The sequence below is a fragment of the Protopterus annectens genome, chromosome 2.part0, assembly GCF_019279795.1.
Source record: "Protopterus annectens isolate FY-2018-M chromosome 2.part0, PAN1.0, whole genome shotgun sequence".
NCBI lineage: Eukaryota > Metazoa > Chordata > Ceratodontiformes > Protopteridae > Protopterus > Protopterus annectens.
The window spans coordinates 1960002122-1960014626 of NC_056728.1; positions in this window are offsets into that span (position 1 = coordinate 1960002122).

A 12505-nucleotide genomic window follows, 5' to 3' on the forward strand; every position below is an offset into this window, starting at 1 on the left:
TACTGTCTGTGCACTGCACAGATATGCCCCCTGCACTTGTACATGGATCATGTCCATGTAGGGAGTACAGCAGCATGCTTTCATGCATATGCAAGGCATGCTGCTGCTCTACATGGACAAGGAACACTCCGTGCAAGAATAGCACTGTTCCTGCACAGTTTCATGAATCCTGGGGACTGTCTTTTTCCTAATGTGATCGTATGATTTTATATAACAATAAGATAGTGTTTTAATTTGTAAATAAGGATGGAATATGATTTTAGTACATAAGAAAACTACCTTGTTTTAAAATATATTTAAGAAGAAAAGATTTAAAGAGACCATGAATATTCAAAAGAGGTCTATATATATTTTTTTCAATATGTGAGGAAACAAACATTTGATTCTATTTAGTGAATGCAGGTAAGATTCCTAATAGCTTGTGTACTCTATTACTTAAAGCTTTATTTCATTTGTATCCCCCCTTTCTCTCATTCTTCTCTCGTCTCCCCTTCCCTAATTTTCATTCTATTTATTTTACTCAATTCTCCTTCATTGTATTTCTCTTTGAATTAGTGCATATTTCACAGTTCTTCTCACCCCATTTACTTACGTGTATTTATAACCTTTTAAATAATAATCACTCTTATAGTATTGTTCATTCTGGAGAAAATTGCTATTTGGTTCTAAGCTTACACAATGAAAATATCAGAAGAAGGATTAAAGAACTTAAAACGGAGCTACATCGTGTTATTATATGCTAATATGTTTTGGCCAAAACTATTTGTATGTTAAATATTGACTGAAGAAGGAAGCCTATTCCTGTTCAAAGCTTCTGTTTCATCCCTCCCCTGCTTCGTGTCTCTAACTTCTTTTCTTGCCTCGTTATTTTCCTCATTCTCATCCTGCTCTTTTTCTTCCATCTCTCCCTTTTCTATCCCCTGTAATTCTGTACTCTATTGCTTTTGCTTACCCCTTCCCTTCTTCATTTTCTCTCTGCCTTGCTCTCACTTTTAGCCCTTTTCCTTTCTCTCATTAATGTCTTCTTTCCAATTCCATTCCCCTCTGCACTTTGCCATGCTCACTCCCGCCATCAGTCCTTGAAACAATCATCATTGCACGACTATCAATAAAAATACACCAATTTGCATTATTAATTTCAGCTGCTATAAGGCAATACTAAAAGTCCCACTAAGCAAAACATCATAGACGTCCACATCTATAAAAGTTTCTGTCTAAAACATATCTTACCTTCAAGCACTACTGCACTTCCCTCTCTGCAGTCCCTTTGCATCTATCAAAATCTCAAGACAAAATGGACTCTACCAAAAGTCTTCTATTTAGGTATTCATTTGGACTCACTTAGTCAACTCCTCCTCCATTTAGACTTTTTAATATATTAAAAAAAAAGAAAAAGAGAAAGTGCCTCTCATCTGACAAGCCATGATGTCCAACAGCACGCTAGACACTAGATATGTGGCATTGCTAACTATAAACTTCCCACTCAGCTTAATCATACGGGAAACACAAAAGACCCTCTCAAAAATAATCAGTTAATAAGAAGCTATTATAAAAGCTAGTAAATGTATTTCTTAAGAAGAGTGTTGTCTAAATATAAGAGGTATCAAAAATTAAAGTACTGCATCGAACTACTCTTGACCTGGACAATATTCCTTTAAACTTTTCTAAATAAGTTGCATTTTCTCTTCATTTAAAACAGACACAATGATATCAAGTAATGTTTCTCACTAACAGAGTGAAGGGAAAATGTTTTATGCAACTAATATATTGGGAGAATCATCTTTAGATAATTTCAGTTTAAAGGTTAGACTTCTATTGCGGTTTAGAAAGAATGAACACGTTGATCATTTTGCAAAACTGATCTAATAGCTGTGGATGTGAATGATATCAGTTGAATGTTGCCCATGTGATTCTCTGGCTGTGCAAATCTTTAACAGGAGACATATTTTTTATGCACATGCTGTAAGTGGGAAATAAGAAACATAAAAAAGATAGTTAAATGCAGAGAGACTTACCAAATGAAAATAATGCACTTTTTCCAAAGTTCTGTGCTATAACTTCATTTGTTGGCCACTCTAACATCTCTGCATTGCTAGGTGTTATATAAATATCATATAAACAATACAAGACATAAACTGGAGTATATCTCTAAGAATCCGAGATCTAATAAACTTCACACACTCATACCTCTCAACTTCTTGGAGCAAGAAATCTAGACAAAGTCATAAATAAAAGTGTGACAAAGGACCAAAAATAGGGACAAATTTTAAATATTACTCTTAAAAACTGAGAACATTGATAGAATAACAGGTTTTGCATTAGGATTAATTTTCTGAAGGATATCAAGTCTGAAACTAAAATGTCTGCCATTATTTTCTAACTTCAGTCTGTAATTATTTACCCTAATTTGCCAGAAAACTACAATTTTATTTAAAAAGGACGAAAAATATGAGGCCAAAATCAGGATATTTTGTGAAAATTTGTACAGGTGAGAGCTATGCAATCATTATATTTATCTTTCGCATACATAGATATCATGACAAGCAGAACTGACAGCAACGGTTTAAAAAAGTTTCACGTTTTATAATTGTCAATAAATACATACTTAAAAACTGATTAGAACTGAAATAGTGGGCCTGGTTCAAAAAGACTTGCTGTCAATGTAAGTGATTTAGTCCAGCGTAAATCTGCTCTGATTGCAAAAGAGTTATTCTCTGTGAAAGTGACATACTCTGAGTGCAAGTCTTGCAATACATCTTTTGGACTCTGGCGCATTTTAAAGCATTTAGCAAATGTTTATGGCATTTGTTGCTAAACATTAAATAAAAAGAAATGAGGGAAAGAAAAAATAGAATAAGAGAAAGAATCAAAGAGCATGAATTTACATTTTGACTTTATCTGTATTATCTTTGAATACATGTATAGCATACAGTAGATATAAAAAGTGTACATACCCCTGTTAAAATGCCAGGTTTTTGTGATATAAAAAAATGAGACCACATTACATCATTCCAAAACTCTTCCCACCTTTAATGTGACCTATAACCTGTACAATTCAATTGAAAGACAAACAAATATGTTAGGGGGAAAAGTATAAAAAATAAAAAAGTACAATAAGCTGGTTGCATAAGTGTGCACACCCTTACACTAATACTTTGTTACGTGTGCACACCCTTAAACTAATACTTTGTTGTATGTGCACACCCTTAAACTAATACTTTGTTAATGCACCTTTTGATTTAATTACAGCATTCAGTCTTCTTGGGTACACACCTGCCATCAATTAAAGAGACTCTGATTAAAGCCAAATAAAGTTCAGCTGTCCTAGTAAGATTTTCTTGATATTTACTCAGCTACCTGCTACAGCAAAAGCCATGCTTTGCAGAGAGCTTACAAAGCATCAAAGGATCTCATTGTGGAAATCTATCAATCAGAAGATGGGTACAAAAAAATTTCCATAGCATTGGATATACCATGGAAGACAGTGAAGACAGTCATCAAAAAGTGGACAAAATATGGGACAACAGTGATGTTGCAAAAAACTAGTTGTCCCTCTAAAATTGATGAAAAGACAAGACGAAAACTGGCCAGGGAGGCTGCCAAGAGACCTGCAGCAACACTGAAGGAGCTGCAGGAATTTCTGGCAAGCATTGATTGTGTACTACATGTGACAACAATCTCCCATATTCTCCATAAATCTGGACTATGGGGTAGGTTTGCAAGATAGAAGCCTTTCCTTACACAGAAAAATATCCAGGCCCAGCTAAAATTTGCAAAACAATACATCAAGTCTCCCAAAAGCATGTGGGAAAATGTGTTATGGTCTGATGAGTCCCAGGTTGAACTTTTTTGCCACAATTCCATGGCCCAAAAATAACACTTCACATCAGCAAAAGAACACCATCCCCACAGAGAAGCATGGTTATGGCAGTATCATGCTTTGGAGTTGCTTTTCTTCAGCTAGAACTGGGGCTTTAGTCAAGGTGGAGGGAATTATGAACAGCTCCAAATACCAGTCACTTTTGGCATAAAACCTTCAGGCATCTGCTAGAAAGCCAAAGATAAAGAGGAATTTCACCTTTCAGCACAACAGGTGACCCCAAATATACATCAAAGTCAACAAAATAATGGCTTCATCAGAAGAAAATTAAAGTTTTGGAATGGCCCAGCCAGAGCCCAGACCTTAATCCAATAGAAAATCTGTGTGGTGACTGGAAGATGGCTGTGCACAAGAGATGCCCTCGCAATCTGACAGATTTGGAGCACTTTTGCAAGGAAGAGTGGGCAAATATTGCCAAGTCAAGATGTGCCATGCTGATAGACTCCTACCCAAGAAGACTGAATGCTGCAATTAAATCAAAAGGTGCTTTGACAAAGTATTAGTTTAAGGGTGTGCACACTTATGCAACCAGCTTATTGTACATTTTTTATTTTTTATATTTTTTTCCCATAACAGATTTGCTTGTTTTTCAATTGAATTGTATAGGTTAAAGGTCACATCAAAGTTGGTAAAAGTTTTGAAATGATTTATTGTGGTCTCATTTTTTTATATCACAAAAAAATGGCTTTTTAACAGGGGTTTGTACACTTTTTATAGCCCCTGTAGTGTACATACAAAGGATATTTTATCAGCTATTATGTATTTTATTTCTGAGAAAATTTCATGAAAAGACAGAATTGTGTTTTGAAAAATGTTGTCTTCATTTTTTTTTTTTTTTTGCTGTCAGACCATAGTGACACTTCTGGAGATCTTTTTAGATTAGGAGAAGCCCAGTCCACATCTTATGCACCTGTGGTGCAGGAGGCTGTGGCTTCTATTCCCACATCAGTGAGATTGATTACTGTCTCTGCATTGGAACATAAAAGGGGTATTGCACTCCTAAGTGCATCATCCTTTAGATAAGATGTTAAACCAACCAACTGCCTGAGTTGGTGAAAGCTCAAGTGGATTAAAAGATCCCACAGCACCTATTAAAAAGAGGAGAGGTAGCTGCATGATGCCCTGAGCAAATTTTCTGTAGTAGTATAAATACTACCTCATGTTCCTCCTAAAAAAAGGCTCCTACCCTAGCTGGATTAACCCAGTCAACAAAGGATAAATAAATTAATTAAAATGATGCTGTTGTTCTCAATAAAAGATGCTTCTTCTTTCATGGTATTGAATGTTCTTACTTCGTTTTGATAATAAATTATTATTCTTGTTGGGCAAATAGGTTGTGCTTTGAAATTATTTTGTTTCAGTAATTAAACAAGTGGCCAGCACTGTTTCTCTTCTTTTCATTTTTTTTGTAGAATTGTCATTATCAAATCAAATGGTGTGTTGTCCATATTTTAAAGGAGATTTACCCCAAGTGTTTTAGTACAAGTTCTTTGTTCAGAAATGCTAAAAATGTTATCACAATAGATTTTGGTCTAGAGGGAGGATAAGTTGATGCTGGCTTTCACATTGAACAATGTGATCTTTCAAAGCCATAGGAAAGTCCCTTTTGTAAGTTAAGAAAATTACAAATCTAGGTAGATAACAAAGCATTAGTGTCTCCTTGAGTTTTCACAGGTAATCTAGATATGCTGATATTGCACCCTCTCTCTGAAGGACAACACACTCAGAAGTGCAGCACATTCCTTATGTTGCACAGCAGTGTCAGGTAGCTCATTTTATAACCAATAATTTTTTTTAAGTAGAAAGTCTGTTTTTAATTCTCCCTCCTTTGGTCTGTTATCCATATAAGTTAGAGATGTCTCTATGCCAGACATTTTTATTTGTTTCTGCCAGATCATGTTTGTATCTCTTAAGCTATTTTCGTTCAAATTATCTAGATGTTTCAGAAATCCATTTATCTCTAATGAAAGTTCCTGTGTAAAAGCCATGACTAGCTGTAAGTCTTCCTTCAAAGAAGAGTCTGTATGTGAATATTTGGAGACACTCATTGTTTTCCTTCTGAATGAATTTGACAGGAAAATATTGGTAAGATTTCTATATTTTTAAAGTAAGTTAGACTTCAATATGGTAAAGTAGTTTCAATACAAAATATCATTTTTTCTTTCCTCTATATTGAAGATAAAACCAAAGTGCTCTGAAAAAGTGCTGCTTTCAGATGACCAACTTAGCTCTGTCCCTTCTTAAATACACTTTTTATAAAGTATTTGCTTTTATTTTTTTAATTGAAGGATACAGTTATAGAAAGAGCACTACTGCATCAATAGAATTATTATGCCAAGCAGCAAAATAACCATCAGAGAATCCTGTGATCAGTGTAAAGACAGATGTCTGACCAATAATAAAAGAGGAATATACCAACCACTTGTTGAAGCATGAATTAACTGCTGAGAGTAACATCTGCAAGTGCGAACATGCTACTTAAATGTTCAGTAGCAATACTCACTCTTCTAAGCAAACCAAATGCACTGCTAGTAAAACTGGTTGTATTTTTTGTCTTTAATCAAGCCCCTTGGCAAACTCAAAAGATGTTTGCCCCCCCTCATAAGAACAGCTTTCACTGTCCATATATCTCTTGTATTTATTTTAAAGTCTATAATCAGTGAAAAGTGGGGGAATGAATGGGAAAGGGAAACAAAGTGACACTAAGAGAAAATCACTGTGCCAGACCTGTCCACAGCTTTTCTTATAACCAAACCAAATCCAAGTGATAAACAAGGTGACAGACAAGATCGTCCAATGTAAAAACAACTAAATAAATAAATACATAAACAAGTAAAAAAAAAAACAAATCACCATGGAGCAAAAAAACACAAGCTAGGAAGCCTCAATTACCATGCCTTAGGAAAACACATGAACACAACAACAGAAAGGACACACACTTTAAAACTGCATATCACATCACATATTTACATTCAAAAATACAGGAGTATATTTATTCCACAATATTAAAATATTAATTCCAACCCTTTTTCACTTATCAGTGGTCTCTGATCAGTGAATGGTGACCATAACATGGATGATGTCGGACAGTGAAAACCTATAAAATTATGCTGTAACTCACAACTGCATGGAAGGTTAAGAGATAGTCAAAATGGTTTGCATCACAAACTGTATTTAGAGGACAACATAAGAGACAGGTAATAGTAAAGACACATAGTCCGAGGAGACAGAAGGACTGAGATAGGTAAAAACAGAAAGATAAAGTTATGGTGATTTACCTATTTCTGCAGGTATGTTTCTATTTTCAGGTTTGATTTATCCCTTCACATAGGTTCATAAGTTCATAGGTAGGTACTAGGCTTGTGGCCCTAGGGCCTATATAAGCCTAGCCAAAAGGTACCCTGGCTTTCGCCACTTAAGAAAATGATTTTCCTGTGCCACTGTCAAGCAGAGCCACAGAAGTGATCCTCGGGGTGAATTTCTTATCTCCCATCCAATCATCAAGATTTTTCTTGAAGAGTGCTAATGAGGAACTTTGTTTGATATAGATAGGTAGTTTGTTCCAGAGTATGAAAAGTCTCTGGGACAGGAATCAATCCCTCCAGCATGTTCTGTTTAATGTGGTGACAAGGTTTAGGTCCCTAGAGCACGCAGCTCATAGGGATTGGGATTTCTTTAAGTGAAGCATGTCCAACAGCTCTGGGTTTGACATAGCTTTGTGTGTTAGGCAGAGATCGCCTCTGAGTAGGTGATATGTGATGGAGTAAAGCTGCAGTTTTTTGAGACGGTCTGCGTAGGGCATCTGTTTGAGGCCGGTAATCCTCTTCGTGAGGTATTTCTGCGGCCTTTCCAGTTGCTGTAGATGTCTTGTGAGGTACATACCAAAAGGGGTATTGTACTCTATAATGGGTCTAATGAGTGACAAGTAGAGGGGAACAATGACCTCTTTTTTCCTGGATGAGAAACCTTTTGTGATGAGTTGTGCCATGTAGAAGGATTTCCTGACTACTGTGGCGATGTGATTATCAAAGGAGAGACTACTGTTCACCTCTGTCCCAAGGTCTCTTATCACACTTTCAGTGTTAAATAGACTACCTCCTATGTGAAAGTGCATGGGTGCAGAGTTTTTACCAAAAGGGATAACAATGCACTTTTTGGTATTGAGCTTGAGGCCATGGGTTTGACACCAGGCATCTGTCTCAGCGAGGCCCTTTTGTAGGATGTCCACATCTTTTGGAGTTTTGATTATGGCTCCTAGTTTGCAGTCATCAGCAAACTTCATTAGCTAAAGACCTTCTGTGTTAGCCTGTACTTCAGAGAAGTAGATACCAAACAGGAGAGGACCCAGGACTGAACCCTGTGGTACTCCACTTGTCACTGTTCTGAAGTTGAATTTGGAGCCCGCTACTTTCACAGTGTGGGTTCTGTCAGTAAGCCAGTTGGCAACCCATCTTGTCTCATAGGAATTTATACCTAATTTAGTGAGTTTATCTATAATTCCAGAGTGGGGGATGGTGTTGAAAGCCTTGGCGAGATATAGATAGGCTGTGTGAACCACCTTACCCTCATCTACGGCTTTGGTGACTGCTTCAAAGAAGTCTATCAGGTTTAGGAGACATGATCTGCCTTTTACAAACCCGAACTTGGTGGGGTCCTGAGTTTGGAAATTACCAATGTCATTGTTTATAAGTTCCATGATGATACGTTCCATAGCCTTGCAGACCAGGCTCATTAGGCTAATGGGGTGGTAGTTTCTGGGGTCCATGGGGGCTCCCCCTTTGTGCAGTGGGATAACCATCGCTGTGCACCATTCAGTGGGCACATAGCCTGAGGTGAGGCTATGATTGAACATGATACTTAGGTGGGGGTGCAGCCTGGGATGTTGTCAGGTCCCATGGATGCTGTGTTCTTGGCTTTGGATAGTGTGTTTTTTACCTGTGCAGCCGTGATTACAGGAACTTTGCATTCTTCTGGTATAGAGATGGGCCCTTTAGGGGATGACAAGGGAGTAAAGTTAACACTGAACCTATCTGCCAGGATGTTGGCAATATCAGTTGGTTCTGTATATTTAGTGCCATTGTGCTGTAACTCAGAGCATCTCTGAGTGTTGCCATTGAGATTCTTGACATAGCTATAGAATGCTTTGTGGTTGTCTTTAGAGTCAGTGGTGATATTGTTTTTGAAACTAGCTTTGGAGGATTTTATGAGGGATCTCAGCTTCTTACTGAGGCTGACCAGGGAGTTTCTCCAATCAAGAGATTTTACTCTTTTTTGCAACAGTTTCTTTCTTCTGTTGTAGAGTTTGTTTATGGCAGGGGACCACCAGATTGGCTTCCTTTTTTTGGAGGATAACATCTTGTTTCTGTTAGGGATTGCACAATCCATGCACTCGTGTAAGTGCTTATAAAGTGCATTTGTGTAGGATTCGGCAGTTGTACTTCTATTGTCCATCAGCATGGGTGTAGTGAAGTTTGCCACTTCTGTCTTAAGAACTGTGAAGTTGGCTTTGGAGAAATTTTTTACTGTGGTTTCCCTAATGGGGGTGTGGGGGAGGGATGTGGATGCCTAGGGTGATTAGCTTGTGGTTGGATCTGACCAACAAGGAATTGACCTCTAGTGTGGAGCACTGGTTGCCCATGTTGGTAATAACCAAGTCTAGGATATGGCTGCCCCTGGTGGGGGTGTGGACAAGTTGATCCAAGGCATTGGAAGTTATGAATTCTAGAAAACGTTGAGCACAAGAGTTTGTACATGAGTAGTTTTCCCAGTTGATGGTGGGGTAGTTGAAATCACCCATTATTAGGGTGTTAGGTTGTATATTAATATTTTCCAGTGTATCAAGAAATGAGGAGTGGGAATCCTGGGGCATGGTGCGGGATCTGTAACAAGCTACAATTTGGATTGCGGCCTTGCCCAGAGTTAGTTGCACTTGGATAATCTCGGATGCATTATGCTGAGCAACTAGCCCAGAGGTGTGGATATCCTTAATGAATATGGACACATCTCCATCTTTAGTGTTTCGGTCCAGGTTAGGTGGCCAAAAGGTGTGGCATGAATTAGAGCCTGGTAATGCAGGGGTACTCTCTGGAGCCTTGAACCAGGTCTCTGTCACTGCACAGATGTCAATGTTCTCCATTTTAAGGAGTGCCTCAAGTGAGTGCATTTTGAGGTTTAGACTTCTAGCATTGAGTAGCAATACCCTCAGATTCTTATTGCTTGTACCTGTTATGGTGGTGAATTTGTCATTTGAACCTTACCTAAAAAAGGCACTATAGGGGTGGCTAGAGCCTTAGCCAGTATCTGGAATTCCAGGGGTGACAGGTGCAGGCCATCTCTGGCAAAGCATCATGGTTTGTCGGTCATGTCATCCCAGGCAGAAAGATACTGGATCCCCTTAGAATGATACCAGAAGCTTAGCCAATCATTTTGTCCTTGTACTGTGGTATCAGTCTGGGTGATGGCAGGATGCTACTCAGGGCTAGGGTCATACCTGCCTGGGCTACAAGATTGGACAGCTCCTCCATGTCCCTTTTCATGTAGTCCAGGGAGGTATGTCTCAGGTCATTCACACCAACATGGACAATGATAGAGTCATATTTGTACTTGTTGTGGAGTGACCTGAGTGCATGCATTATTTGGTGAATCCTGGCACCCGACAGGCAGCTGACAGTAACTTTCACCTTGTTTAGCCTGGTGAGTAGAACATCAGTGTGCCTGACTATAGAGTCACCTATGACTAGAGTGTTGGGTATTTTGTTATTCCTAATGGGCTATGGTTGAGTGGCACACTGAGTTTGTGGGCTATGTGTCATTTGGGTTGTGTTGGGGGGGTGGAGGTTGCTTTTCTTTCTGCTTTAGAGGTCCCTGTTGCTTGGGCGGATTTTTACTGAGAGCCTCTGTGAATGTAGGTGTGTGTTTTGTGTTTGTATGTGTGTGCTTTGGTGGTATAGGTTTTGAGGGACTGTGTGCTGAGTGTGGTGTGGTGCAAGTGTTTACCTTCTTCTCTTGACTGTCTAGTCCAGTCTTAGGTGAAGATAGCTTTGCTTCCAGTTTGGCTATATAAGTGCATCTCTCACAGGTTGTAGTGTTGGGTGGTAGGAGGAGAGGGTTGTCTGTGTACATGAGGCAATTACTGCATTGCCCCAAGATGCCCAGATTCATCGGTTAGACAGGAGAAATCACCGGGAGCTTGACCCTTAGGCATGCCTGGATAGGTGCTTATTTATTAAGTACTAAAAACTGCTTTCCTCTAGACAAGTGAGGAAAGTTGAGTGCTGTAGTAATTTGTAGCTTATTTAGTGCTTACAAGTTCTGAACAAGTGCTGAGCTCAAAGAAACAGACTTAAGTGCTGAAACTAAAAAACTGGCTAGTTCTAAGAAACAAAATTAAGCTAGCAGGCTTCCCTCCAACACAGAAAGGCTTGGTGGTTTAGAAGCCTACAAATAGTCCTGGACACAGCAAATCTGTATCCAGACTAGACTACCCACAGGAAAAGCAGGAAATAAGCTTAGAATTTTTTTTTTTTTAAGTGGAAAGAGATAAAGGAGGAGCAGAAACTAAGCTGATTGGCCTTCTGAAATGATCTCCCTGTATTAGGTCGAATGAGGTAATGACACTAGACTGGAAGGAGGGTCCCAGATAATTTTCTGAACCCACAATTATGCTATTTTGGATATTTTACATTTACAAATGTATCACTTTTATGACAATACATTAATGTATCACTGTGATTGTTTTACATTTACTAATGTAACAATGTCACCATTTTACATTTACTACTGTATAACAGTAATCATTTTACATTTACTAATTAATTTTACACTTACTAATGTATCACTGTGATCACTTTACGTTCACTAATGCATCACTGTGATTGTTTAATATTTACTAATGCAACAATGTGATCATTTTACATTTAATAAATCATTTTACATTTACTAATGTATAACACTGGTAATTTTACATTTGCTAATTAATTTTACATTGACTAATGTATCACTATAATCACTTTACATTAACTAATGTATCACTGTGATTGTTTTACATTTATTAATGTAACAATGTCACCATTTTACATTTACTACTGTGTAACAGTAATCATTTTACATTTACTAATTAATTTTACACTTAATGTATCACTGTGATCACTTTACATTCACTAATGCATCACTGTGATTGTTTTATATTTACTAATGCAACAATGTGATCATTTTACATTTAATAAATCATTTTACATTTACTAATGCATAAAACTGGTAATTTTGCATTTGCTAATTAATTTTAGATTGACTAATGTATCACTATAATCACTTTACATTACCTAATGTATCACTATGATTGTTTTACATTTATTAATGTAACAATGTCACCATTTTACATTTACTACTGTATAACAATGGTAATTTTACATTTAATAAATAATTTTACATTTACTAATGTATCATTGTGAGTCTAAACTAAGGAAAATACCCAACAATCATGTTTCAGTTTTTTTCTATGGTCATCTTCCTTTTTCCTGTAGAACCAACGTTACGTGTGAACAGTTTAGCCATGTGGAAGGTGCCTTGAAGCTTTGGAAGCTGGCTGGCTGTTATATTATGTGAAGAATATAACCCATATAGTTT